General features: G+C 39.6%; 1 long non-coding RNA gene across 1 annotated transcript; it reads right to left on the bottom strand.

The window, feature by feature from the left end:
• Window positions 1-746: 746 nt before the first annotated feature.
• Window positions 747-4,561, bottom strand: LOC133816184 (uncharacterized). The gene is made up of 3 exons (XR_009885061.1): window positions 3,587-4,561; window positions 1,631-1,671; window positions 747-1,072 (listed from the first exon to the last, which is right to left on the bottom strand). It is a non-coding gene; the product is annotated as an uncharacterized LOC133816184 (long non-coding RNA).
• Between the last annotated feature and the right edge of the window lie 19,587 nt (window positions 4,562-24,148).

Genomic DNA, 24,148 nt, shown 5'->3' with positions numbered 1-24,148 from the left:
TTTATTTTTAAAAATTAAGTTTTAGACATCGTATTTTGTCAAAAAGGTTAAAAATAGGAATAGATGGTTCAATTATTTGAACATTGTATTTTGGCCGATTACCTATTTTGACACTTTATTTTGAAAAATTAACCTTTGGATCATGTATTTATTCAAAATGTTAATATATCTTAATAAAAAGTAAATTATATAAATATATATAATTTATATTTTTTGTAAGGGCTCACACCATTTTGAACCTTGTATTTTAGTCGATTACCCATTTAGACCCTTTATTTTTAAACAATAACTTGTGAACCTCGTGTTCTGTTAAAATGTTAAAAATATGAATATATAGATAGATTATTTAAACCACGTATATTTTGGTTGATTTCTCGTTTGATTTTTTTATGTTAAAAACTAACCTTAGGACCTTGTGTTTTGTCAAATGTTAAAAATATAAATAGATAGATGATTTGTTATTAATATATATATTTTTTAATTAACATCTATTATAATAATTATTAAAATTAAAAAATTAAAAAATAGAGAGAGTTTTTCCCTTAATTATTTAATAACCATAAATTAGATTATCGTAATTACATATCTAATGAAATTTGAATTCAAATTATATCGTTTAAATAAATCAAATTAGAATTCAAATTTAAATTATATATGTTGTTAAGATATATTTTTGTAAAATTGTTTATGTTTAAATAATTTTAATAAACATTTATTAATATTATTATTTGCAAAACGCCCTTAACTAGTACTTAATAAAACATTCACATTTTCAATGGTTTATAATAGAAAAGACACTTATTATAAAGGTTTCAGTGGGGTCTTGCTTAAAACATGCAAATTGGGCACAAAAGTTTAAAAAGAAAATATCAGTTTTATGCAAAGTTCTAAAACAAACAAAAGTTTAAGTCCCACTGACAAATTTTAAGAAAAATCCCATTAAACATAAAATTGTTAAAAATGGCGTTTAAAGTTGATTGTTTCTCGTCCATAGGATGCCCCACATCATACACACCAGGACGACAGAACTCCCCACATCACCACGCGTGCCACAGAGAAACCTATTTGCTACCTGGAAGGGAAAGTAAGGGGGTGAGCTAAAAGCTCAGTAAGGAAGTACAAACAACAAGCAAATAAGATACAACAAATTACAAACATTATCATTCATCTTTATACATCATAGCATCATCATAAAATTGGCATCAATATCATAAACATAAACAAAATACCACCATCATATTGTAAACATCACCAAACATCATAACATTATCATAAACATCACCAAACATCATAACATAATCAAGAACAATTCCTTGTGAACATGGCCCGCTAACTTGTCCATGCCACCCTTTGAGGTAAACAAGAGTCTCTGGTCCTTGAATAACCTCGGCGCGTCCGCCCATGGAGTTACGTCTTCATATCCTTAGTAACTCGGGTTACGTCTTCTTTATCCTTAGCAACCCATTTTGATGTGTCGCGTTCATCACGCTAACATCCATTCGTATCATACAATATTCATACAAGCCAACATATCATCACATTATGGCATTCATAATTCATAACATTTCAGTCACACAACATTCCTACCATTCATAATATAACATTCATAAATTCTATCTAACTTCCTTACCTCAGGTCCAAGCTAAGTAAAACCACAACTTCTCAACGAGCCTATACCATAATCAAAACAACATTTCTTACTTCATATAATTACTACTTTGCCCTCTCATATAACTCATGTGTGCATAGGCCATGCACACATGGTAGGAGTTACACACAACATACACATATGCTTAATTACACATAAGGTCATAAAAAGAATAATGCTCATTCTACCTATATTGCATGCATGATCTTTCTATAAAAACTACATGGTTGCATAATAGACATTATATTGGACGTAAAAGTGAATTTGCATGTAACATGCATACGTGGGAATGTTGCATAAATGTGGCGTTAAAAACAATAATTCCATGCGTCTACTTCTATCGTTTTAAATAATAGACTTGTAACATGTTTTGTTTACCATTGTTTATCTTCTTAAAATTACTAGGTTGATTAAATCTCCCAAGACATTATTTTTATTTCATATAAATAATTTTACTTAGTCATTTAAAATATATGTGATAAATCAATTTATTGTTTTCAAATTACAAAGAAATAACCAAGGCTTGAAATTTATTTTTTTTAAAAATACCTATGATTACCATGTTTCCTTAGAAAAATATTAATTTAATTTTAATTAATAGAATTACATAATTGATGTGAGAAAAACATAAATTTTAAGTGTGGGTACAATATATTTTGTTTGAATTATTTTTAATACTTAATTTTTATGTAACACAATTTCATATGTGAAAGTTAAATAACTATTTAAAACTTTTTAAACTAAACTTTCAGCCATTATTTAAAAATCACAAGTGAATTAAATCCAACATTTTTCTTAATCTAATTAAAGAAAATCATAACTTGTAAAATAACCACTCATATTATATTAAAAATACCACTTTTAAATTTTACCATAGTTTAGGTTATTTATTTATTTCAAAATACCAATAAAATTCATTTTATTGAAACACACTTTACATTTTTAAACAAAAATTCCAGCAATCAAATTTATCATTAAAATCATTATCCTATTTTTAAAACTCATATTTCCTGACAAATATAACAAAAAATCTGTAGGTAATTATTTGTGCAAAAACATCATTTTAATTGTGAATTAGAGCACCATTTTATTTTCACAAACACCACATATCATTAGAGTCATTCTTATCCATACATATCCTTATTTCATCAATCTTTTCACCATTTAATCACAAAATCAGCAAGCATAAATCACCATGAATTTTATCCTTTACCTCATGCCTCATAAAATTCACACAAGATCATTCATGTTTTATTAACACAATAATTCACAAATCCTAACATGCTCTTATTATACAAATAATTCAAAGAACATAACTAACACATATTCATATACAACCTTATAAAACCTTATCATTTTTCTAATGAGTTCATGCATGCAACCCAACAAAATAATAATACAACATGCATGAATAACATAACACAAATCCTCATATATGCTTTTATATTAAACCTAATATGTTCCTATTATTTTTCATGCATACCATAATATATTAATACAAAATCTCATATACACCCTATCATGTTTCTAGATTCACAATTGACTTAAAACATATAAGAAAACAATTATGCTTGAACATCACCCCTAGGCCGAAACACCTAGGATACCCAACAATAATTTACACAAAAACCTCATCTATATACACATGAAACCTAGCATGTTTCTAACATGTAAATGTGACACAAAATAAAACAACCCAATATGCCCAAACCACATAGGCCGAAACATACATACATAAAATCATAGAATATCATCAACATCATATTTAAATAATCATCTCATTACACATATTATGAACATACAATAAAAAAATCAAACCAACACCATAAACCCCTACCCACGCCTAGATCAATCTCTCATGCATCAACACATTGAAAAATATCCACAAATCTAATAACTCAAGAGAACACCATAGCATTAGGGGTAGAGATTCAAGACCTCTCTTGATTGTAAAATCAAGAACACAACTTGATCAACACCCAAGTGATAATCACCCTTGAATATCCTAGGGTTTTTGAAACCCATGAAGAAGAAGAACATAGAAAAAAGACTTAAGATGATGGGGAAGATAAACCTTAATCTAAAGAAAAATAATATGGAACCATAAGAAAACCATACCTATGACCTCCTTCTTCTTCCTTTCTCCTCCACTTTCTCTCTCTTTCACACCTCTCTCTCTCTCTCCTTCTCTCTAATTTTGGCAGCCACAAGCAAAAGAATGCCAAGGCTTCCATACTCTCCTATTTATAGCCTTTAGTGACCTAACCTTAAGAAAAGGACTCAAGTGTGAAAAGCCAAATTCCTATCCCATAATTTAAGCTAAATCCCATCATTTCCTCTCCTTACACCTCACCTAAACCCTTATCCTAATGTGAACCAAATCAAAAATCAACCTTGTCATCTTTTCCTACAAGATGACAACTTATATTTCTTTTCTTTTCTATTTTCTTTTCTTTTCATAATTAAAAGGAAAAATGCTCAAGACTCACATTAGGTCTAGATTCATACTACCCTTTCCTTTTCTATAATGGGAACAATAACTAAATAAATTAATAAAAGAAAAATAAAACACATTCACATACACACACACACATTTCGGCACACACTTAAAAATAAAATAAAAATAACCTATTTTAATCACATCAATTGTCACACTTATTTAAAATGTAACACTAATAGAAAAATAAACAAGTTACACAATTATTCACATATTAAAAATAAATAATCAAACAAACAATTAACACATTTAAACTCAAAAAGATTATACCAAACAATTCTAACAATTAAATAAAATAACAAACAATTAAATAAAACAAACAACAACTAAATAAAATAAACAACATTTAAATAAAACAATTCACCACACTTAGCACTTAAATAAAATAAAACACCAAAAATTTTAATAAACTAAAAAAAAAATTGGTGCACTACATTATTAATTATAAATTAGAAAAAATATAATAAAAAATGAGAAAAAAAAAAGAAATTTTTTTTTCTCTCAATTGTTTAAGCACATGATTATTTATAAATTTATTTGATTTTATTTGGTTTAAATTAATTAATTAATTTTTTTTATTATAGATATGAAATGTTTCTAAAAATGAATTAAAAATAGAAGAAAAAAAAAAGAGAAAATGTTAGAATATAAATACACAAAATAAAGGATTGGTTTTAATTAGTTTAAATTAATTAATTAATTTTTATATATATATATGTTTCTTAAAAAATTTGTGTTACTAGTTTTAGAGAATGAACCAAAATTATAAATAGGTTAGCAAAAAAATAACATTAAACATACATATACTCAATAAGTCCAAGAAGAAAGAAATGCATACAAAAAAAGAGCGTCGTCTTGGAATTTTATTAACAAAATAATAAAAAATAAATTTCAGTGAATCAATAATAAAATTTGTTGTGGACCCTCAATATTCCACGCCCATAAAAGAACTAAGACGCGCGCTAAGGTCCCTTAAAGGCCTAAATGCATGCTTAAGCCACGAGACGCACGAGCCACCACCCTCTCGCAACGGCCTCGCATGCCTAGGATCGTGCCTCGCGAGATGATCTCGCGCACCCAGGCTCATGCCCCAGCGCCCATGGCCTCGCGTCTAAGCCCGTGTGGCCTCGCCGAAGTACCCTCGGCGTCGCGCCCCAGCGCCGTGGCCGCGCGCCCCAGCAAGCGTTCGGCCTCGCGCAGCCATGCCCGGAGTACCCTCGGCGTCCTGCCTCAGCAGGCGTTCGGCCTCGCGCAGCCATGCCCGGAGTACCCTCAGCGTCGCGCCCCAGCGCCGTGGCCTTGCGCCCCAGCAGGCGTTCGGCCTCGCGCAGCCATGCCCGGAGTACCCTCGGCGTCGCGCCCCAGCAGGCGTTCGGCCTCGCACCCCAAACGAACCACGCCATCATGTGGCCACGCGAAGGGGGGAGGGCCTCGTGAAGGGAACTCGTGAGCAGCTAGGGAGCCGCGCCATCAATAGGCCTTCTATGGAGGCCTCGCAAAGGAATAGGAGCCACGCCATGGCCATCAAAGTCTGAGTGGCATGGGAGCCATGCCACCAGGTGGCCACGCGAGTGAGGCCACGCGTCAAGGGAGTCGCGCCCCCAAGGGGCTCGCGAGGAAGGCGTCTCACCTCGCACCCTTAGACATCTCTCGAGGCCACATGCCTATCACCCATGCTCGTGGGTGACCTCGGGGTGCTTCAGGCATCTCATGCCAAGGACTCGAGAGCCTCACCTCACGTCACGACCATTGCATGCACCAAGTGTCCCATTCCCTATACCTTGAGACCCCAATGCTTAGAGGTTCGGGTACGAGTCGAATGGAACATACATGTACGATCTAGTACTGGGTATGGCCCTTAAGACCTTGTATGTTGAAGTACGGACACCCGTACCAGTGGGGGAGTGGGAATGCTAGGACATGAGTTATGGCCCGTACGTCTACGGCCAGGAGTCAGAGTCGACACCACTACCACCTGCGCCACTATGTCTGTCCTCTGACATGGGTACGGACAAGTAGTGGAGACATCCTCCTGACGCCTGTCCTTGTACTGGATGCACGACCACAATCCTGACAGAGTACTTATGTACCACTTGGTCCCCTGGACCACCATGTACCCAGGGCTAAAATGAACTCTAACTCCACCTGAGAAGGGGTTGGGAAATTTACTATAGCAAGTGCTTGAGAGTGAATAAAAGATTGATTTCTCCATTGTTGTTCTGTCATTGTTCTTGAGTTATTACTTAAATCTCTACAGTTTTTTTATTGACTATCTTTACTTGATAATTTTTTCCAACTCAACTTAGTTGACGAGTTCTCACCGTCAACATTTGTTTTATAGTGAATTTCCATACACTTAGAATTTGGGGGTAAAAGATAGACTCCATAAAAGATAAAAATAAATAAACATAAGAGACTAGAAAAATAAAAATAAAAAAGAAGTGAAATACTGAATTTGACGCTTTCAACAATCAATCTTACAAATGTAATGATAAATAAGAAATGCAAAAATAATGAAATATATATATAGATAAGTAGATTGTATCATAATTAAATAGCATGAAAATAGTTCATTAGCAAAAGTGGATGTATGTAAAAGCGATAATAATAATAATAATAATAATAATAATAATAATAATAATAATAATAATAATTGTAAAACAATTATCAATAAAAAAATGTACAATATTTTCACTATGGAAAAAAAAATTTAGTGAGATAATTTTCTCTAGAGAATTAGTATTCAAGACTCATTTACCAATGAACTTCAACTCTATTGTTATCTTCTCATTTGTTACAATATAATAATCAAATAGAATGAAAATAGTTAATTAGCAAAAGTGGATATATGTAAAAGCGAAAAAAAGAATTGAAAAAGAATTATCAATAAAAAAGAATGTACAATATTTTAACTATGGAAAAAAAATGATTTTAAGTGAGAGAGTTTTCTCTAGAGAATTAGTATTCAAGACTCATTTACTAATGAACTTCAAGTCTTTTATTGTCTTCTCATTTATTACAATATAATAATAATGTATTTGAATTTTAGTTACATTAAATAAAATAATATATATAAAAAAATTAGTAATTAGATTTTTTGTTTAAACTTATTTGCATTTAAGTTAAGTTAAATAAAAACAATATATAGACTATTAAAAAAAAAATTGTTTTACGTTTTTCTTTAAAGTTAGATAGATTTTTTTTTCATTTTTTATTATTAATTAATCATAAATATTTTTTTTGTCAAAAAATATAAAATATTTTAGTAATTAGATATTTTAGTTTAAACTTATTTGCATTTAAGTTGGATTAAATAAAAATAATATATAGAGTATTAAAAAAAGAGAAATTTATATAAAATGACAAAACTGACACTATATTAACTTTTTTACTAACACGACTTTTTTAACTTTTGTACTATTCAATATTTTGTTTTTACAATTTTACAGCTTTTTCGGTTTTGTTTTTAATATAATATTTATTCATTAAGTTATATATATGATATATATTAATTTAATAATTATATATTAGATATATAATATGCAATTGACTAATAACATTATATACGATATATATACTGTATAAATAATATTATATATATAAGTTACGTTTACAGTCTTCTTCCTCACCAACGGCCGATGAGCACTACCACAGCGGGCCTCTAGTGATCGGCAACACTTCTCCTCTTCTCCTAAGCGTCACTTCATGGTGGTGACTTGTACAAGACTGAGAGAGTCTCAACTTTGCCACCGTTTGACGATGCAGGCTACCACCAACACGACACCCTCCCGGCGCCACCACCACGATAATCTTCTCACCACCGCTGTCACCACAGGCTTCCTCCCATTGTTAGCACCATCTCCTGCCACGTAAAAGCGACATTTGACGTTGCCTTATTCTCGGCAGCTGCTTGAACTTGAAGGAACGTTTGACATTCTTCCGAGATGATCTTAGTCCGACAAATCTCACCTTGACACCACCATCTTCGGCGGAATCCGACTGAGTTAGACTCAGAGGTGATCAGGATTAAAGAGGAGAGCCTTGAAGAAAAAATCCATCACAATGTGTACACGACTAATCATGCTTCCTTGGCTTTCGATAAACAAGCCACTCATGATGTATTTTATTGAAAAAGGACTCCGGCGAACTCCAAAAAATGACTCATATATAAGGCTTTTGAAGTTCATTAAAATACTGAGTCTTAAGAGCAAAGACAAGGCAACATCAATGACGTAGGAGTTGTTTAATATATATACCATGCATTTTAGAATGTGCAGTTTATAACGACTAAGCTATATATATATATACTAGCAGAAAGCAACCTACTTGCTTAGTTATATTAAGAAAATGTGTGAATTAGGTTTTATTTTATAGCTTTCGTATTAAATTTTATTATTTAATAAAAGGTAGGTAAGTATCTAGTACGGTATATTTTTGGTATATTTTTGTGAAGTGTCCTTTTGCTACTCTATATTTACATTACTAGTCATTTGGTACTATGTATTTCATTGATATAATTTTACCAATTTAATAAAACTTCTCTCAATTATATGAGTTCCAAATATAAATTTAATTACTTAATTACATATAATTGATGACAGTTTTGTCATATTGATAAAAATTATATTTATGAAATTTGAGTTTAAATACTAAATATCTATGATTTTGAAATAAATAGTACCATATGATTGATTATTGAAAAAAAAAGGTACCAAAATGATATTTTGTAAAAATACGGGTTCCAAATGAATAAATTTCATATAATTAGTGTCATATATTTTAAAAGACAATATTTAATATAATGTATGACATAAAAATATCGTTGGAATTCAAATAATAACATTGTAAATAAAAAAATAAAAATAAAATTGTATATAGTTTAATAAAGAATGTGATTTTGTCTGAATAAATAAATAATTAAAACAAATGAAGAAAGAGATTAATTTGTCTTTGTAGTTTAGGATGATGATTCATCCTCGTTGTTATCTTGTTTGGCTTCAATTGAGAGAATAATGAAATGTTTGTATTTCACATTATTCAATTTTTCTTCATCTCCGGACAATTTGATTGTCCATTTTTTTGTTGCTAATTTATTTGCAACAATTTCAATGTGTTGAGGAATTTCCTACAAGAACAATTTAGAGTTAATTTATATAAATTATGGTATTTTTCATATGTATTATTTTGAAATGTAGTAATATTTATTCTTACCTGTGTAGAATTTTCCATCAACTGGACTACAGAACTACCAAATATCTTTTCTACTACTTCTCCGAACATAACAGCATCGAGCTTTCCAGTATCATCTTCTAGTTGCACATATGCCCTAGCACTTAAAATTTATTTAAATATATTAGTTTTAATGTGAATATTAGTTTTTTAAAATTTATAATTTATTTAGAAATTTAAATCAAATGTACTCACTGTGGTGTAGGGGTGCCTCGCTGTTTGCAGTTTGGATTTTCACAAACAATTATTTCGGCATACTTATGTCGTATTTTTCTATGGCATGTCGCACAGAACATGTAATAGTACATTTGGGCATAATCAATTATATTTATCTTTGCTTCTATCCAAAAGTATTTTTTCTACATCAAATAAGAATATTTCTTTAGAAAGTTAATAATTGTACTTTGTTATTAAATTGAAATAAAAAAGTAATATTTACCTCCATAGATTGCAAAGCCTTCATTGCACGAGGAATATCACAAATTTTGACGGTTTTTTGAAGTCCAATAGATGATATAGTAGTAGATAGATGTGTCAACGACGTTTCAATGATACTTTTAATTTTCAGTGTATTATTATTCGCCCTTTAGAATAAAAAAGGAATAGTAATAAAAGTTAATAAATATAGGAAGAATGTATGTGTTACACTCAGATTTCGAGCCATGAGAATTGTGACCTTGAAAGTTGGATTCATAATGAATGAACTCGTAAAGTCTGAAATATGTTCGAAATCTAAACATCGAGCCTGCGAAGCAGAGACGACTTCAAAGATGATAGCCTCGAAATCCTCACAAGCTCGAAAGATAGACTCCAAAGTGCATCTGTTCTCGGGATGGCCTCGCATTAGGCTCCGAGTCTGACGCGCGTATGAGCTCGAAGTCATGTGGCCTCGGGGAGATGCTATAGCTCGAAAGTCAATAAGAAACCTGGGAGAATAGGGCCTTGGTAATATAGGATAATAACTTTGAATATCCTAGTGAGTCATCTATAAGAGACGCGGTCTACATTTATTTCTGTAAATCCCCTACAATCAAGGGATATTATTTGTTCAGTTATACGCCCCCTGATCTTCAGGGGACGTTTCCTTGTATATCGGATTGCAGGCATTTAATGCCATTTAATTTATTTGCGTATACAGAATAACTTCCCGAAATATGCGGGATAGTATTCTGAAATCCTCTCTATAAATAGAGAGGTCATGCACCATTGTAAATGACCGAATTTTTGTGATCTTGGGAGAAAACTCTGGAAAATTCTTCCTTGAAGAATTTTCAGAGATCATCTTAAGTTTAATAACAAAGACTCGTGGACTTGGCAGATTTAACTGCTGAACCACGTAAAAAATCTCGTTTGTATTATCATATTTTTATTGGCCATTACTGATTACTGTTTACGAGCTCTTCTTTCACTGTTGACGAAAAACGGCGTCAACAGTTTGGTGCTTTCATTGAGAGCTTTAAGCATTCAGTCCCTGAATAAGTCATGGCCACTAATAATTAGAATGCTCCCGAAGAGAATTACCCAAGACGTCCTAGGAAACAGCCAATGGAAAACCCAGATGTCGAAGAAAGAAGTGGATCTTTTGATCCTCGGGGACCACCTGCTCCACCAAGGGATGAGGATATGTATTACAATCCTGAGCAGTACGTTCCCATTGTGGAACTTGAGAACCGGCAACTGAAACAGTAGTTGGCAGAGGCCAACAAACGGAATGAGGAGTTGGCAAGGATAGCCGCAGAGGCGCAGGTGGCTCAGCCCCCGCCTCCGCGTGAAAACCAAGCCCCTCCTCCGAGGGACGTGCACGTTCCTCCCCACAGGCCCCGTGGGCATCCACGGAAGAATGCTGCCACAAGAAGGCCGGCACAACCTCCGGCACCAGCAGAGCCATCCGCTCCCCCTAGGCCCCAGAGAAGTACTCGGGCTAGGGCCCCGGTTAATCCACCAGTGGAAGTACCTGCAGGAACTGAGAACAACCAAGCCCCTGCAGAGGCTCGGACTCAAGTCCCTGGGAGCGCACCAAATGTAACCAACCCATCTCGGGCAAACTCCGGACCGTCTAGGCCGCGAAGTCAAACATCTCGGTCTCGCACGGCGGAGACAGGGCGGCATGGAAGAGATCAGTCTCGAAATAATTATGCGACGAGTTTTACTAGTGACGACTCTGGAGATACCAGATCGGTCAGCAAGCATGATCGAGGTCGTAAGAATACTAGAAGCTGCAGGAATCGCTCCGACCTGCGAGAACACCTGAATCAAAGTCGGGGTAATGTTGACCCGATAAATCCAAACCTGAGGGATCGCTTGAATAGGCGTAAAGATCCCTTATGGAGGCATGAGCCTGGAATTGTGATCGATGACAACCGATTCCAGACAGTACCCCTCGCGGACCCAGTCCAAGAAAGAATTGATCAGCTTGAAAAGGCCTTTAGGCTTTTGAAAAACGAGCGAGGAAACGATCGATATGAAGATTCTGATGAGGAGCTTGAGCCGTTTGCTCCCCATATTTCCAACACTCCATTCCCCAAGGGTTTTGAATACCTCACGTCCCAACGTTTGAGGGAAAGACCGACCCATACAGTCATCTGAGTACGTTCAACACCATAATGAGAGCCAATAACGTGGGTTACGAGCTCAGATGCATGTTATTTCCAGCATCATTGACAGGACCAGCCAAAAGCTGGTTCGAAAAATATAAGAGACACTCAATAACTTCTTGGGAGCAGCTGTCTAAAGACTTCAAGAAGCAGTTCAGAGCCATGATGGGGGTTAGACCTCAGGCATCAACCCTAACTAACGTTCGGCAACAACCGGGTGAAACATTACAAAGTTACCTCACAAGGTTTAATCTGGAAGTTACCCGAGCTCGGAACGTAGATGACAGTGGACACCTAATGGCTATCCAAGCCGGAGTAATGCCAGGGAGTGCCCTCTGGGACGATATGCAAAGAAAACCGGTGAGGTCCATAACCGAGTTTAATAGACGAGCGCAGAGGTTTGTCAATGTAGAGGAAGCGAGGTCGACACTTAATGTGACTTCCCATCCCGAAACTACAATGATAAACATCAACTCTGCCTCAACCTCGGTGGACCCAGTAGCTTCAAAGCCTGCTGTGGAAAACCCTTCCAAGAGAAAAAAGAACGGAGGGAGTAACCCCGAGGCCGAGGGAGGAAAGAAAAAGAAAGGGGAGAGATATTTCTCCGTATATAGAGTGTACACCGAGCTCAACGAATCTCGGGAGAACATATACCTGGCCAATGAAAACCAGGTCCCCTTTAGGCGTCCGGACCCGATGAGAAATCAAAAGTCCAAGAGGGGCTCCAGCAAGTATTGCCGATTTCACAGAGACACTGGGCATACTACCGATGAATGTCGACAACTAAAAGACAAGATCGAAGGATTGATCTCGAGAGGTTACTTCAGACAATATGTCAAGAACCAGAGTGCTAGTCAGGCGGGCGCGAGCCAGAAAGTAGCCGCGCCGCAACCCGCGGAAAATAATAATTCTCGAGCTCGGGAAGAAGATAGGCCCCCGCCGATAGATGGAGAGGATGTAATAACCATCTCGGGAGGGCCTCATCCCGCAGGAATGGGCAGAAATGCCCAAAAGAGATACGTTAACGAGCTGAAAACTGGGGATGGGTCTCCCTATGAACCCGAACCTAGAGCTCCAAAGAGTCAAAGGATTGAATCCCAACCAATAACATTCACTGAGGAAGACGCGTCCCATGTCCAGTTCCCTCACCATTATCCGCTGGTCATCACTCTCCAGCTGGCAAATAAAAGGGTCCACCGAGTTCTCATTGACAATGGGAGCTTAGTTAACATTCTCGATAAAGCAACCCTCGAGAAGATGGGGCTCTCCCTTCGTGACCTGAAAGCGTGTGCAACTAATTTATACGGATTTTTAGGAGAAGGGACCGCCTGTATGGGATCCATCGAGCTCCCCGTAACCTTGGGAGACTACCCAGTCTCGACAACCAAGATGATGGAGTTCGTGGTAGTAGATCTACCTTCAGCCTACAATGTGCTGCTCGGGAGACCCGCCCTGGTTGGGCTGGGGGCAGTCTCATCAGTAAGGCATCTGGCCCTTAAGTTCCCGACCCCTAGCGGCGTCGGAACATTAAAGGGAGATCAATTGGCTGGGAGGGAATGCTACAACATTTCCCTGAGAGGAAAGAAACAGACGAGCGCACAAGCACTCGTCATTATTCAAAGTAAAGACGGGACGGTCTTAGAAATTGATGAAGAGATCGATCCAAGGGTTGAGGAGAAAGCTGACCTCGAACCCTTAGAAAAGCTTGAAGAAATTCAGCTCGAGGAAACCGATCCCTTGAGAAAGGTGAAGGTTGGTAAACACCTCCAAGATGAAACAAAATAGCAACTAATTTTCTTTTTAAAGAATAACCAGGATGTCTTCGCATGGTCACATTCAGACATGGTGGGAATAAGTCTGAATATAGCAAGCCACGCGCTAAATATAGACAAAAGCTTCCCTCCGAAGCAACAAAAGCGAAGACAGCTGGACAAAGACAGAAAGAAGGCACTGAAGGAGGAGGTTGACAGGTTAAAAGCAAACCGATTCATTAGGGATGCCTTTTACCCTGACTGGGTAGCCAATCCGGTGTTGGTCCCAAAACCCAATGGGACGTGGCGAACCTGTATTGACTATTCAGACCTCAACAAAGCTTGCCCGAAAGACTGTTTCCCGTTACCAAGGATTGACCAGCTCGTGGATGCCACGGCGGGGCATGGCCTGATGTCGTTCATGGATGCCTACTCTGGATATAACCAGATTCCCGTGCATGCCCCCGACCAGGAACATACGAGCTTCATAACGGATAAGGGGCTATACTGCTACAATGTCATGCCATTCGGGCTCAAAAATGCTGGGGCCACATACCAGCGGCTCGTGAACATGATGTTTTCAGAACAGATAGGCAACAACATGGAAGTTTGTGTTGACGACATGCTTGTCAAGTCTCAACTTAACAATAACCAAGTTAACGACCTCGAAGAGTGCTTTGGCGTGCTCCGAAAATATAACATGAAACTGAATCCTCAGAAGTGCACTTTCGGAGTATCTTCAGGAAAATTCTTGGGCTTTACCGTGAACGCTCGTGGAATAGAAGCCAACCCCGACAAGATCCAGGCCCTAATTGACATGCCCTCACCTCGAAGACACAAGGATGTCCAAAGTTTGACCAGCAGGATAGCGGCCCTAAGTAGGTTCATTTCAAAATCTACGGACCGTTGTCTCCCGTTTTTCAACCTTTTGAGGGGAGGTAAAAAATTTGAATGGACAGAGGAGTGCGAGCTGGCATTCCAGGAACTTAAAAAGCACCACGCCGAACCCCCTATCTTATCAAAACCTGAAACGGGAGAAGTACTGTACCTATACCTTTCCACCACCGAACACGCAATAAGCGCAGTACTCGTTCGAGAAGAAGAGAAGGTACAGAGACCCGTTTACTACATCAGTAAAAGATTACTGGGGGCAGAGTCAAGATACCCCCTGATGGAGAAGCTGGCGCTTAGTCTAATTCATTCATCTCGTAAACTCCGCCCCTACTTTCAAGCACATCCCATCCATGTGTTGACTGATCAACCACTTAGGAAATTCTTGTCTAAACCAGAAGCTTCAGGTCGACTTCTTAAATGGGCGGTTGAGCTCAGACAGTTCGAGATCACCTACCATCCGAGGACGACCATTAGGGCACAGGCATTGGCGGACTTTATAGTAGAATGTACTGGCATGACCAACGACGAAGTCATAACCCCGACCCACGAGCTGTGGAAACTATACGTCGATGGCTCATCCAATGAAAATAGATCGGGGGCAGGAATCATTTTGATTACCCCCGCAGGGAGCAGATTTCATTCTGCCTTAAGATTTAACTTCAAAGCATCGAACAATGAGGTCGAATACGAGGCTTTACTGGCGGGGCTTCGTATAGCCAAGGAGCTCAAAGCTAAAGCAATACAGTGCTACAGCGACTCCCAGCTCGTGGTTAATCAAATCCTGGGAGAATACCAGGCTCGTGGCACAAAAATGGCAGCTTATTTGGAGAAGGAAAAATCCGCATTGGAGCGTTTCGAATTTTATGCAATTGAACAGGTTCCCCGAGAACGGAACTCAAATGTTGATGCCTTGGCTTGGCTTGCCACCTCCGCTGAGAATGATGAGCTGAACGTTGTTCCGATAGAACACCTCTCGACACCTAGCATTAACGAGCCAGAGGAGGAACATGTGTGTTTGATTGAATCAGAGCCTACCTGGATGACCCCAATAGTTGAATATCTCGAGAACGGAGTCCTTCCAAAAGATCGGAGTCAGGCTCGAAAATTAATGTATCAACTTCCCCGTTACACCATTTTGGATGGAAAGCTGTATAGAAGGGGATATTCCATGCCATTACTTCGGTGCGTAACTCCACCAGAAGGATTCTGCGGAGACCACACCGGGGGGCACAGCCTATCCAAGAAAATCATACGCCAAGGATATTTCTGGCCTGCCATTAAAACAGATTCTTTCGAGTACGTGAAGAAATGCGACAAATGCCAGAGATTCGCCACGATTCCCCGAGCTCCACCATCCGAGCTGACCATGTTGACTTCCCCATGGCCATTCGCTGTATGGGGAATCGACCTCATAGGCTCTCTCCCAACTGGCAAGGGCGGTGTAAAATATGCCGTAGTCGCTGTGGATTACTTCACGAAGTGGACGGAGGCTGAGCCATTGGAAACAATAACTTCTAAAAAGATCCTTGACTTCGTGGTAAAAAACATCGTATGCCGATATGGGATGCCGAGGAAGATTGTATCCGACAATGGAACCCAGTTCGATTGTGACTTGTTTACCAACTTTTGTGAAAAGAACGGAATAATAAAGAGTTTTTCATCAGTAGCTCATCCACAGGCGAATGGCCAGGTCGAGGCTGCGAACAAAACTCTCAAGAGTTCACTAAAGAAAAAGTTGGAGGAAGCAAAGGGACGATGGCCCGAAGAATTGCCCCAAGTCCTATGGGGATATAGGACCACAGCTCGAACATCAACGGGGCATACCCCGTTCTCTCTAGCGTACGGATGCGAAGCGATGTTTCCTATCGAGGTCAAAATTCCAACAATCCGAACTCACATTTACGACCAAAACTCAAACCATACTCAGCTCGAAGAAACCTTAGACTTGATTGAAGAAAAGGGAGAAGATGTAATGCCCCAAATTTCCTAATAAGGTTTAGGACCTTGATTAGGAGGCCGGTAGGGCCATAATTGATTTAGGATGATATTTAATGATCATATGCGTGTTAATGTGAATTATAATATTATATGATGATAGATGCATGCATATGGGTGTATTTATAATGATAAGGGCATTTTGGTAATTTGGCCTGCTGAGGGCATATTTATAAATTGGGTGCATATTGTAATTTGTGAATGAGATTTAGTTATTATGGAGATATATTTGAGCTATTCGACATGAGACGGTCATATATAATGAGTTAGCGGTTTTGTCATAACGGGGTCAATTTCGGGGTAATAGAAATGTTTATTTGGTGATAGAGTGGGAGTATTTGAGATCAGGATGGAATTCTGGAAGTTTTGACTATAGTATCCTTGGGGGTGTTTTCGGGACCCCGAGCACTAGGTTTATTTGAGGTTACTTAAGCTTGAAGTAGCTTGTCAGATAAGAACGTACGATAGAGAACCTCCCGTTCTCCCTTTTCAAAGTCTGTTTTACCGTTTAGGCCTTTTTGAAGGAATCTTGAGTTCTAGGAGTCGGAATCAAGCGAGGATCGAGGCATAGCGATCCTAGGAGAGATTATGAGCTTCTTGACCGAAGGATTCAATAGAAAACAATTCAATCAGAGGTAATCTAAGTTTGAAGTTTTGAGTTTTTAAAGTTTTTAAGCTTAGAATTGGACTTTGTGAATTGTTGAGTTTTTGGTTGGTTTGAACCTTGGGTTTTGAGGGTTTTGGAGTATTGGGAAGCTTGGGAACTTTGATTTGATGATTGGGGAATGTTTGGGTATGTTTTTGGAGTATTTGGAGTGCTTAAAACGCGTTTGGGAATGGCCCAGGGTTGGGGGCCGCGGCCCTGTTCTTGAGCGCTGCGGCCCTAGTTTGATGAAGCAGGTGTCAGGAAATTGGCCTTGCTGGGCACCGCAGCCCTTGATGGAGGGCGCCGCGGCCCTTGCCTCAGAGAACCCTGGGGGCCGCAGCCCAAGGTGCTAGGGTTGCAGCCCTTGCCCTGTTTTCACCCCGTTTGCTCGTTTTGACCCCGGGAACTTAGCTATGGGTCTCGGGAGTGTCCCTACTACTTGGATTAGTTTGGATTGACCTCTTGGGGGCTAGATATTGGTGTGGAAACTTTGATTATCATGTTATTAATGGTGTTCCATATTTGGTTATGATTAGGTGACCGCTAAAGGCTTAAAGGTTGATCGTTCTCAAGGATCGTTCTTATATTGGTACTAGCTCGAATCTGAGGTAAGAAAACTGCACCCCGTGTGTGACATGCATGGCTATGATTGATGCATGTTGGATGTTTAAATGTAAAAATTGATAGCATAATGAATGCTTGGCGATCTTGCCCATTTTCATATGATTATTACTGAGGCATGATGGATGATTAGGTGTGATGTATGTGATGCACGAGAAACATGTGATTAGGGCATGCCATGAATGATGAATATGAGATTGGCCAAAGCTTTAGTCTCTGAGTTTGTGCATGATCATGATTATGCTAGCGACTGTTTAGTAAGCATGCTGAATGCCCTATTCTTGGATAACTGGCATATGATACATATTGATAGCATTGCTTACTTGTGCATGGTATTGACTAATTAGTCAGATTTGGCAAAGGTGCTAGTATCAACTGTGAAGCCGTGACTCATTAGTCAGGTTTGGCAGTGGTACTGGGCACTGGTCACGTTGCACTGACTCGTCAGTCAGAAATTGGCAAAGGTGTTAGTATCAACTGTGAAGCTGTGACTTATTAGTCAAGTTCGGCAGTGATACTGGGCACTGGTCACATAGCGCTGACTTATTAGTCAGAGCGGTCTTAGCATGGTTCACGCAAGCCAACGGAGATTAGATCTAATCGACCATCGACATTGAATGACTCAAAGAGCATTAATACCAGACCGACCTCGAGGGTCGATGAATGAAATAAGTGCTTGGAGGCTAGTGGCTTACCTAACAGCCACTCTCCCTCTTGAATCATGTGATGCTCACTCATTGGTTTGAAAGTTTTATGCTCAGTGTGATTATAATGATAATCATTTGATAATGTTTATGTATAGTGTTATGTTTTCTTGCTGGGCTTCAGCTCACGGGTGCTATGTGGTGCAGGTAAAGGCAAGAGGAAGCTGGACCATCCTTGAGTTGAAGAGCTTAGGTGATGATGTGTACATATGCAGCTGCTCGTCCGCCACGACCGAGGTTTAAAGTGGAACTAGGGTTGAACCCTGTTTTGCCGCTTAGAACGACCTGTTGTAAATATTTTCTGTAATAAACTTTGAAAATATATTTTCGGGATCCCAATGTATATATTAAACGTTCTAGTGAAACGTTACACCCTAACCAAGATGTTTAATCCCTAAACCGCTAATCATACTTAGTTCACGATTTTGGCCAAATGACTCGGTTAGCGAGTTTAGCACTATTTACAAGGCACACCGTAACGGTCCCAGGAGTTGGGGCGTTACAGACGAGGCTCAGCTGAGAAATGCTGCCTACCAGCAACGAGCTACCAGGTATTTCAACAAGAGGGTTCGAGATCGAAAGTTCGGTATGGGAGATCTGGTGTTGAGACGCGTATTTTTGGCAACATGAGATCCGGCAGCTGGTGTGCTCGGGCCGAATTGGGAAGAACCATACCAGATAGAGTCAGTCATCCGGCCCGGTGTTTACAAGCTAGCAAGATTGGATGGGAGCCTGGTACCGCGAGCATGGAATGGCGAACACCTAAGACCTTACTACCAATAGTATAGGAAAAGTGTTGCCTGTAACCATGATTTTCTATCTGTATTAATTTGTCTGCTTTAGAATTCCATCAAATAAAGATCTATTTCGTTCAATATGTTATCTCTTTTTATTTTTGCAATCTCTCTTAATTTAATAACCTATGGTCACATTCATAGGATATTAAGGGGGCATCATGGGTATATATACCATCAGCTTAAAAAATAAAATAACATGCACGAAATACATACAAGTGTTTGGATATAACCAGATGCGCGAGCTTAGATAGTTTGGACATAGCCGAATTATCAAAAACATACAAGTGTTTGGATATAACCAGATGCGCGAGCTTAGATAGTTTGGACATAACTGAATTATCAAAAACATACAAGTGTTTGGATATAACCAGATGCGCGAGCTTAGATAGTTTGGACATAACCGAATTATCAAAAACATACAAGTGTTTGGATATAACCAGATGCGCGAGCTTAGATAGTTTGGACATAACCGAATTATCAAAAACATACAAGTGTTTGGATATAACCAGATGCGCGAGCGTAGATAGTTTGGACAACCGAATTATCAAAAACATACAAGTGTTTGGATATAACCAGATGCGCGAGCTTAGATAGTTTGGACATAACCGAATTATCAAAAACATACAAGTGTTTGGATATAACCAGATGCGCGAGCTTAGATAGTTTGGACATAACCGAATTATCAAAAACATACAAGTGTTTGGATATAACCAGATGCGCGAGCTTAGATAGTTTGGACATGACCGAATTATCAAAAACATACAAGTGTTTGGATATAACCAGATGCGCGAGCTTAGATAGTTTGGACATAACCAAATTATCAAAAGAAAAACGTTTGGATATAACCAAATGTGCGAACTTAACAGGTTTGGAGCAAACCAGCTAAAACTAATCGACGATAAGTGGGAACCTAAACCTACTTGGAGATAAGTCGAGATCGAGGCTGGAATATCTTAAAGGAAAATAGTTTCGAACTCATAACCTCGGAGAAATAACCGAGGACAAGAAAAAGTAACTAAGCAATAAGATATAACTAAACCATTCATATTACATATCATACAAGTACTTTCGGGTTCATGATAAAAGTAATATCCGACCTTGATAAATAACGAGATCGGAAGCGGATAATTCGAACAAACGATGCATGAATGCGTCGAGTCTCGAGCCTAAATCCAAACTATGTTTGTATGAAGAAATAAACATAAATGATTCATTAATATAAAATATGCAAAATATTTCGAACCAAGAAATGCAAAGCATATGTATTAATATAAAAAAGAAATTGTATCAGCCCTACGGACATAAATTAGAGTAATTACAAAAATAAGGGGACGCAGCCCCAAGAAAAGATTTCCCCGAGATCAGATTCAAGAAGGAGGAGTCTCCTTGGCCTTCTCAGCATCAGCACCACTGGACCCCATAGGACGAATAGCATGACTATCCTCCTGAGCACCTTTGGAGGCGGCCTCCCGAGCAGCCTCTTCCGCCTCGAGCCGAGCATTCCACTTATCCAGAAGCTTCGCCTCAAGAGGACCTAAGAAGCTGGTATCCAGGTCTTCGTTGTTGGCCCACATTCTGTACATGGCCGAATCAACCGCCTGGTCCTTCTTCTCCTTATACTCAGCAAGGAGACGAGCCTTCTCACCCTCAATTATGTCAAAGGTAGCGGCCTGATCTTCTTTGAGCTTTTTATTAGCCTCTTGGAGCTGAGCGTTCTCCTTCTCAAGCTCCGCGAGCCTGGCATTCTCTTTCTCGAGCTCCGCAAGCCTAGTGTTCAGCTTGTCAAGCTCGGACTCTTTGGCCTTAAGCTCCTCAGCTCCTGCCTCAAGCTTTTCATTCGCCGCCCTCAGGTCGTCACTCGCTTTGAGTTGAAGATCCTTTGCCTCCTGAGCATAAGACTTGCTCGAATGGATCTCGTTATTCAACCTATAGTTGAGTTAGGCAGTGAAGGCAAGAGACTGAAAAGAAAAAATCGTCATTAACACCAAGATTATATAAACATAACTAAAAAGTAGAAGAAAACTCACTGCGGCAGCGAGCTCGATGCTCTTCTCATAGAGGGCAGTCCAGTCTCGGGCATTGTTCAAAATTTTCCATTGAGGAGCTTCGAGACTGCTGAAGCTCTGGCTGATCCGGGACATGACATCTGAACACAGCATGGACCCATGGGTTCCAGCCGCGTTGTCAATTACGTACTCCTTGACGTGAGTAGAAACTGACAGCTTGTGGGCTCGCGAAGCAGAGGGCTTTTTGGGAGGAGGACCAAGTGATGGCTGGACCGCTATAGGAAGTTGGGGCTCAGCCATAGTGGAGGCACCAACCTACGAAGTCAGCGCCACAGTGGGAGCATCAACCTGCGAAGTCGGTGCCACGGCGGAGCTCATAGCAGGCTGAGCCGGGGGAGGAGTTTTCTCGGACCTCCTGGGGACTTTGGTGGGCCGATCCACCTTTCGCCACCCCGCCCTGGGACGCTTGCTCCTCTTGGCACCACCACTTTCGATGATGTTGTCAAGGTCGAAATCCATCTTGTCTGCATAGTCACGACACAATGTGAATCATAACAAAAAGAGGGAATAGTATATAAAGTGATTCAGTATCGCATAGATATACAAAGCAATGATAGAAGAAACCTAACTGGAACTCTCCCCCGAGCTCGAGCTCGGGGACCATGAAATTCCCCCATCTTCAGAAGAGGCGGCGGGAGTACCTTCCCTATAAGTGGATGTCAACCTCGAAAGGTCCCTATAGTCATTGGTCCCATATTGGACGGCTATCCCGTCCCATACCTCGTTCAGACTATACATGGTGTCATACTTCCCGAGCCAGCTATCAAACCTATGAACTCAGTCGTCTACCCAAGTCCATATATAGAAGTGGTCCCTATCATCTGGGCACAAAACTAACCTATCGGGTCGGTGCTTTAATAAGGTGGGGGACCACATTCTCGAGCTAAGGATGACTTTACCTTGATCATCCGAGTCTGAACTCGAGGATTCATCGTTAGCCTCGTTCCCCGATGGCGGGCTTCTTCGGCGAGCTGGGGGTGGAGGCCTCACCTCTCTCCTTGGAGGGAGGATGCATGTGGGCAAAGGCACCTGCTCCCAATGATCATACTTTTTATTGGACTAGTTTGAGGTGGACTGGCCATCTCCCAAAAGCCCGCAGGCTCGGAGCTTACTTTCATGTAAAAGGTACGAGAGAGCCTCCTACCGTAAGGGAGTTGGAGCAGAGTCTCTCTATGCTCCTTCATTGCCTCATCGGGAGTAGGACGGTGAAAATTGGCTGAAAAATAAGACACATTTCAACTAAGTACGGATTTACAAATAAAATCCCGAGCACAGAGATAAAGAAGGTTGGAATACTTACGAATCCGTCTGAATGAGTAGCATCGAGATGGGGACAAGCCATCTGTCTAGAAGAAGGCTTTCTTAAAATCAGGTGGATGATTAGGAAGATCCTCAAACACCTTTTTTTCTTTGGGGTAGCTCGAAAGGTAGTAAAAGCCATCTCCTCCCCGAGCTCGGGAGGGGTTGCTTTTCAGACAGAAGAGGTATAGAATCTCCTGTTGTGAAGGTCCTTCCCACTTCAGCTCGTGGTATAGCGACCTCAGGGCAGACAGAACCCTGCAAGAATTGGTGTTGAGCTGGAATGGAGCCAGCCCAACAAAATCCGTGAAGTCCTTGAAAAATGACTTCAAAGGCAGTAACGCTCCTGCTTTCATATGCTCTTGGGTCCAGGCCGCATACCTCAGCTTGGGATTTCCATCTCCCGGGGCGCGGCAACTTTGCTCACTGGGGGTGGGAGCTCGACACCTTAGGGTGCTTGACAGCCTAAGGCCATGGAAAGCTAGGATATCAATTATCTGGCCTAGTGAGGTAATGGAGCTCCAGTAGTGCTCGGCTTCGAAGAACTCCCTCCTCGGTTGTGAGGTAGATGGCTCCCCCATGAGCGAGAATTGGAGCTCTCCCAGGCTATACGCAACAGTCACTTTTAATTTAGGGTCGAGGGGAATCGGCCTAGGACCAGAATCAGGTTGTGGATAAAGAGCCTCCCGAAGGGTTCTCCTCTTTCTCTCTATAACCTCGTCAATTTGGCGGCGATAATGAGCTTGAATCTCCTCTTGTTCACACGCGAGATCGTACTCGCGAATTCGACGTTGATTCCGAGCAAACAGCGACTCTGGGCTCGGGGTTTTGGGTGAGTAAGGGATTGCCAGCAATGACCCCCACCGTCTTTCCAGATTCTGTGACATCTAGCGAGAAAGAAAAAATGGTGAGGGCCATGCATGCAAGAGTTCAAGAGTTGCGAGCTTGACAAGACAAACTCGGAGCTTAAGAACGAAACGAGCTCGATACTAAGACCCTTATTAAAGAGTCGGAACGTGTATTCTACGAGGAAAAGGAGGAGAGTGGATATAATTTTTTGAAAATCCCGAAATATCAGGGAAAAAAGGTGGCGGTTATTCAGAAAAGGTAATCTTGGGTTTCGTGCGTTCTTTAAAACCAAGATTTAGTACCCGATATCTTGGTGTGCAAGATATGTCTTTCAAATTTTGAAACCCAGAAAAAAGATACCTTGTTTTACACCAAAAACTGGATTTAGAACCAGTGATTTAAACCTAGCATGGAGACTTAAACGTAAAGGCCTATTGGTCGAAAATCTCCTAGCGTGACAAACTAAGAAAGTAAACTAGTGCATTCACAAAAACTGCATCCCCAGAAACAACAAGAACAATATAGACAAAGAAAAAAACAATCGAATACTTACATAAT

Source organism: Humulus lupulus, chromosome 2 (assembly GCF_963169125.1).
Source record: "Humulus lupulus chromosome 2, drHumLupu1.1, whole genome shotgun sequence".
NCBI lineage: Eukaryota > Viridiplantae > Streptophyta > Magnoliopsida > Rosales > Cannabaceae > Humulus > Humulus lupulus.
This window is presented reverse-complemented; position numbering and strand designations above follow the sequence as displayed.